Below are 7,695 nucleotides of genomic sequence, written 5' to 3'. Positions count from 1 at the left end.
GTGAAAAACTGTCTGGATGTCTGGGCCCAAATACTGTTGGTGAAAGGAGTTAAACCCAGCTGGCAAATGGTTGTTAGTGGTATTCCTTTAGGAGTCAGTGTTGGGGCTGGCTCTGTTTAATTTTTTTATTGATGATCTGGATGAGGGGATTGAGTGCACCTTCAGAAAGTTTGCAGATATCACCAAGTTGGGATGAAATATTCATCTGCTTGAGACAGAATCTACAGAATGATCTGGATAGGCTGGCTTGATGTGTTGAGGTCAGTTGTATGAAGCTCAGCAAGACCAAGTGCCAGCTCCTGCAGTTTTGCCGCAATAGCCCCATGCAAGCATCAATGAATGTCAGTCGGTGTGATTTTTTCTGCTTAGAGGAATTCAGTGGCATGCTTTTGCTTTGCACACGCTTCTGTGTGGGGTGCCATATTGTCAGACTGCTCCTCCGCTGTCATCTGTCACAGGGCAAGAAAATGTGATAATATAGGTGGGAATGTTCAAACGGTATTGCTATACCACTCTTTTTCCAATACCCGCCTCTGACATCAGGTGCTATATCATAAATTATATAATATATATAATAAAATAGAAGGAATTACTTTTGGAGCAGCCTTATGTACCACAGACAGACAATCTCATCTGAGGTTCAAACTGCAAATTCTTGTTACTTTCCCATACCTATAGCTAAAAGTCAAACATGTCAAAAATAGAAGGAATCAATGACGATAAGATAGGTCTCCCTGTGCGCACAAAGAGAAGAATGCAGAAGTGACTCATTTTGCCTAAGGAATAGGAAGTTTTGCTCAGTTCTGTCATGATTTGGAAAAAAAGAAAAAAAAAAAAAAAAAAAGAGCGTGCTATTTGGGAGTTAGTTATTGTCTATTTCATTTTAATTTTGAAGAAAACAGTAATTCAGTTTTAGCACAATAGTAGTTAACAATAGTGTAAAAAATTAAAATTGATTGCCTGAAAGCAAAATTGTGGCATAAAAACAAATTCTCTGTATCACAATTGGAAAGAACTCCTTACAGAATTCTGCCGCATAGGTTGCATGCACCAGATGCTATCGACATCTTGGGATAACTGCTCATTCTCCAAGTCAAAATGCATCACCTCCAGCATGCTGTTCCCCTCTTCTGCTGTTCACAGTCTCTGGAGTCCAGAATAAGGTTATTTTTTTAATGTACTGTGTAACAGTTCTACCACGTACCAGTTTTGAGGCTCAACTGGTCATTGTACTCAGCATTTCCATCATTTCCATACTTCAGGATCCAATTATTGCTCGTTGTGCAAATCCATCAGTTATAATATTTCGCTAATTTGCTGTTTTAACTGGACAATGCCAGTAGCAATAATGTTTGCTATATGAATTTAAGAGTAATAACATGAAAATTCAGGGCCATCAAGATATTTTCTTTTTCAGGTAACATTAGATATAATGATATCTGGCATTATTTTGTGTTTGCAGCTATGATGGTTTTAAAAAAACAATGAACATGATAATGCTTTTAAGAGCCACATCTCTTTTCCCATATCCTTTTATCTTAGAACAAAAAATGGAGTACGCTCGTCATGTAGTCTATTATAAAACTAATGAAAATTCTGCTTTTTTGTCATGAAGAGTAATCTTAGGATGTATTCATTGTGAAAGATTATGATATGAGAAAAGGTGAGACCTTCCTTTTTTTAGTTTAGATGGAGTAGTACAGGCTATGATCGTAGGTTGGCTAAGAAACTTACGTAACCTTACAAATTAAGTTGTGTTAAAATTAAGATATAGGCTTGTGTCAGTCCTGTTTCTGTGACTCCAAATACCATATTCAGTAAGAGTAAATAGACATGGAGAGTGAAAGAAGAGTTTCTAATGTAAGCCTACTAATGCCCCATAAAAGTCAACTTCTATTTTTGATGTCAGAGGGTACAGTTTTTTTCCACATGGAGGAATTCAATGAACAATTCAACACCTTTGCTTCATAAATAAATCCATATCAATTGTCATTGTCGGACTGCCCTTTGGATGCCATCTGCTACATGGCAACAAAATGTAACAGAATACTGGTGGAAAGATTCAACTTCTGCTGCTGTACCACCACTGTCTGCCTCTGACACTGTCAACATAATTAAATAAGAGGCGGTACTTTTGCAGGTATTATGAAGGTAAATCAGTGCTAGACAAACTTATGGGGCTTTTCTATGTATTTCTCACAGAAATGCTCATGCTCCAGAAATATTTTCGTTAGTTGAGTGTCTCATGCCATATCTTTGTTGACGAGCCCATCCCCTATCTCAGGATCGGGGAGTAGCTGAGAGAGAGACTGCAACAGTCAGTATGGATCCTGTAAGTCAGTATGGAAGCTACAATTTCATTCTGGCTGCAACAGATGTAAGCTGCTTACTTAAGAGCCAGTTCATATCTTTGTACTGTGGTTTAGAACCACTTCTTTGCTTAGATACAGGTGCTGGCACAGTTTGCTTTTGTGTGCTTCATTTCACTTACTTAGAAGAAGATTTAGCAGCCATCCATATTGCTTAAAACTAATGAGTTGGACCCACACTACTTTCTGAGTAAGCATAAATGGCATTTGCAACAGCAAGTACTCCTTTTCGTAAGAAGCAGAGTGTGGTAATACCTCACCTGTCATTTGATGAAGCAGGTTTGTAATTGTCAGAGATTCTGACTGAGGCACAGAAAGCAGATGTGCTATTTCTTGGATTACAGCTAGCACTGGAAATTATGTGACTGCATTCCCATATCGCTGTAACTAAACTAACAAGTCCTGTCAGATCTGAGCTGATACTGCATCCAAGCATCCCTATATTTTTCCAACCAGCCTACATGGGCTCCTGAGTCAGGATTCACTGTTTTGAATTTGGCAGCCGTTTTTACAATGCAAAATATTGTCCATCTGCTCTCATAACCTATTTTCTTTTTTTTTTTTACAGTAAGAACAAATACTTCCTTAGTATCAAGAGTCCTCATAAATAGTTTAGTTTTGGTTTGTTTCCTACTGCTGAGTAGCTGGGGCCTGCAGACTGGAGCAATACTCCTGAGAAGCTGTAGTATCTTAAAAGGTACACAAATAACACTTCTCCATTTTCCATTCCATTTCTGAGGCCTGATTTGGCACTGACTCTGCTTTTCCATAAGCTATCTCTGAAGTTCTCTGTGAGAAGTACTTAAAACTACACTGAAGATTAAAGAGAAAAAAAAAAAAAGAAAAAAAGATTGCTCAGAATGCTTTGGACACCACTGGTAGAATTGGTTTGGGAATTTCTCCCTTAATGAGTTGCAAAAATCTGAATGTGCCTTCCAGTCTGCAGGAGGATTGTGGCTGTGGTTGTTTGTATGAATATGCCATTTATATGAATACTTGTTTCCTGATTTTGGATATACAGTAGAATTTTAACAAAAATAAGCTGCCTTTCCAACAGCTTTAAAAATGTCTGTCAAGTGCTGTGCCAAAAAGCACAGTGATGTCATAATCAGAGGTATCTACTCCTGAAGTTTTAGGTTGCTTTTCTGCACTTCATTTGATGCACGATATAGGGAAGACACACACACATGCACAAAAACAACAACAACAACAAAACCCAAACTGGTAGGTCTTGTTTTTCTCTATGTTTTTCTGTATGTTTATATATTTTTTTCTCTATGTTTATATATGTACGAGTGCACTTTGAAAAAGCTTTTAAAACAGTCTTCAGTAGTGTATATTGGAACTAAATCAGTATCAACTTAAACAAGACACACACCTTTTGAAAAATGCAAAGGCATAAAAAATAATTACATCAGCATCATAATAGGCTTTTTCTCTCTAATGCTCCCAGGTTGGTCCAGCTGGTCTGTGCAAGGAGGGAAAGAGCTACGTGGTCCTGGAAAGCCTTCAGAGCTCCAGCAAAAAAATTTTTTTAAATGTATAATGAAATATGGTATGGGCCAGCTAAGTATGGGCTGTCTTCTCTGTTTTTCCTTCAGAATGTGGACATGGGAGGAATTTTCCCGCATGAATTCCTATCAAAATCGATGCAAATGTGAATGTAAAAATATTTGTAACTTTCTGAGAACTGAAACTGCTGGGGATTTCATAGGAAGCAGATAACAGGAAACAAGTTAGTTCCATATTCAATTTATTTACATTGATTTTATTCAACGACTTCTTTAGGTCTACTAGACCTCTTGGTTAATGGTGTCAGAATTATCTTTAATGCCTGTAATGTATGTTGTGTCTACTAATGATCATAGTGAATCATAGGAAGCTTCACTGTGAAGCTGAATGAATGAGTGTCATACGACAAGAATATCTGTCTGTTTTGTTAATGTAAACATGGTGTTTGAGATAAAAAGCAAAAATAGTAACTGAAGACTAGAACACTTATATTCAGGCACTGTACTGCAAACAGTACTCCTTGGAGGAATGATAAGCACTTATTTATGTCCAGCAACCTTAATCACTCATGAGTAATATCCCTTCTGATGTGTCGTGACTGTGGCACTTCTAACAGCATGTGAGCAGTAAAGAATAGAATACTACTATAAAATAGCTGTTGGAAGTTTTTTTCTGTTGTTATTTTGGCTAATTTTTTTTTCTTTTGCAAAAATGTGATGCATTACACATAAAAATTAAAATCAAACAGTTTGAAATTTGGCCTTATTTGAACTTAGGGAGCCAGGGTTTTTTTGCCTCTTCCATTTAATCAGGTGGGTATTTTTGATTGTGACCATATAAACTTTATATTCGGATTGTGTTGACCATATAAACTTTTCTGTATTTCATATTTTTCAAACCCAGATCATGAAAGAACATGTTTATATGCTATATTTATTATCTTAACATTATAAAGGGGTGGGAACAGACTTTCAGACTGGAGACAGAAATAGTTTGAAGGTAGATGAATTCAGAAGTCCACTGATGTCTCTAGATACCTAAATAACACTCATATCTGCGTTATGGAGTCATTCTGTATCAGCGTGAAAGCTGGGCTGATATTCAGCATGTTAAGCATCTGAAGTGGCTCATTACTCTGGATCAAATATTGCATGTTTTAAAGCAATACAGAGCCCAGGCTGCCAAAGCAAAATCTGTATCTGATTTCTAAATGACTTAATCCCTAGATTATATTCAATTATTTTTAAATCTTGTACTTTTTCAAAGAAATTAAAGGTAGCTTCATGGTTACTCTTTCTATCAACCTCACCAGTCAGACGAGAAAGATTCATAAAGAGATTATGATAGACGCAGAGGATTGTGATTGCAGGATTACAGATTGTAGATACATCTGTGCTGCATCTGCTGTCCTTAGACTCCATTTTATAGAGGTGGTATTGCTCTTGCAATTGTAAGAGGTACTGTATTCTCACTGGATACTGTATGTTTATTCATTTGTCATTTAGAGGTTTTCCCAAATCAAGGTAGAAGTGTATTTTTGTAATTCTTCCCTCAGTTTTTTAAATATCGTTTCATTTCATGTCATTTAAAGATAAATGACTTTTCCTGCTTAGGTTATGCACCTTTTAAAGTGTGCATCCATCTACTGCAAAATGGTAACAGCCCAGATAGCTTGTGTAGCTAAGCCCACTACCTAGGTATAATAGGAGGAGATCAGGCAGCTGATTGTGAGAGATCAGGATTCAGGAGATTCCTAAAATATGTGCAGGCTTCCTCATGAAAACTGGTGGGAGAAACATCAGATTTTTGCTTGATTATTATGGCATGAAGTAATCATTTTTTATTTTTTGTTTTTTATCTTTTATTTTTTAATAATGACAAATTTCAGTCAACTTTGAGGATTATCCTGTGTTAATAATAATTTTTAATAATAATTTTTAAAGCTGTTAAGTGCCCCATTTTATGGTATGGTTCTAAAATATCTTTTCTTGACTTTCCATCAACTCAGCTCATTCACATGACCTGAGTATATAGTTGGAAATCTGTGATGAGCACTGGTTTGCACATATTTATGGCCCCCCGGTTGCCAGGGATATTCAAATTGGAGTAAGGAAACACTTCTCTGAGAGTGGCCAGGTGCTGGAGCAGACTGCCTAGGGTGGTACTGGAGTCAACGCCCCTGGAGGTGTTCAAGAAACTTTTTGGTTTTGTACTGAGGGACATGGTTCAGTGGAAGATATTGGTGATAGGGAATGATTGAACTGGATAATCTTTTCCAACCTTGGTGATCTTATTATCTTATGATTCTATATTCATGTGTGTGTATCTATATTAATATAAGGAAGTGATAGGCTAACTAGTTATGCCTGTAGGAATAGCTGATGTACTTTCTTAAATCCACACACATGTAGACGTTTGGACTTCCCAGCATCATCTGCTTGTTTCTGTTCTCTCCAGACACCAGTAATAGATACTTAGTGTGTCACATCTGTAAGTCTTTTAAGACACAGCAATGGACTTTATTTTATTTTATTTTTTTAGTAAAGGGATTGTCAGTGAAAGGATAGTATGTTTTTTAAAATGACTGTATTGCATTAATACATGTCATGTCATTACTTTTGAAATTTTATATCCTTTGTAACACCATGTGCTGCATTAAAACCACCTACAACAAATAATTTATTTTGTATTGAATACAATGAAGTACATAAAAAAGCTATGAGAGAACATCAAATCTGTCTTTAGTGTGCTAAATGCTGTAGCATTTCATTCAGAAGTCCTTCAAAAGATGGTAACATGAGCCGACAAAATAAGTTTGACTTTTTTTTCTGCTTATTATTGTTTATCTAGCACCATAGGGGTGTGTGACACCTGGGGTTTATAAAGCGTATCTTCAGTCTTGTGACTGTGAAACAAAACGTGACAAACAATAATGTAGCAATATGTGGGTAGAAGTAAGATGAAAATAAAAAAGAAAAAGAAAGAAGGCAGGACACCTGAGCTGAGGAGATAACAACAGAAGAAGAGTCTGTAACAAAATGTCTGCTATGTGAGGGCAAATATAAACAATAATGCAGCAAGACAACATTGAGATATCAATGTTAATTCATCAGAATTAAGAAATGATAGAATTTACATCATGTATAAAGTATGAAGTCATCCTACTTGACTGCATATCTCTTGATATTGTATGGCCCATCTAGGATCCCTGGCACATGGCATGAGAGGGACATGCTTTCTCTGGCAGATTCAGATTGGGTGGACATGGGTTCCACTGAAAGCCCTTTTTCTTTCCTCCCTTTCTCCTTCATGTACTGGAAGAGGTTGAGAGCCTTCAGAGAATGCAGTGCTCAGCTTCAACTCTGGCTTACTGTGCAGCACACTTTGTTGGAGAGCACTGAAAGAAAATGCAATACTGACAAGCTACTTAGTAAGTAATTGCCAACTTTCTTAGAAGCTGGTGGAAGCAGGGCTCTTGTGGAAAAATTAGTTTGTGTTTGTACAGTTAGTGGGCATGTACTTTAAAATGTAAACAAAATGAAGTGTATTAAGGCCACATGCATCCCTTCATTTAACTTGTGAAAACCTTAGTTTGCAAGTGTTATGGAGACTTTAGGCAGACTAAGAAAACCAAAGTTAGATATTAGAAGCTGATATCAGTTGCTCAAACATACTAGTATAGATTCATCCCAAGGGCATAATGCTACTTTTCAAGGATCTCATCACAGATGTGATGTGTGCTTGAAAGGCATTGAGATTGTCTTTAGTATAGTGCATCTTTCAGTTTTCTAGGGCAAATTCTCAGCAGAATCTG

This window comes from Tetrao urogallus (genome assembly GCF_951394365.1).
Source record: "Tetrao urogallus genome assembly, chromosome: Z".
Lineage (NCBI taxonomy): Eukaryota > Metazoa > Chordata > Aves > Galliformes > Phasianidae > Tetrao > Tetrao urogallus.
This window is presented reverse-complemented; position numbering follows the sequence as displayed.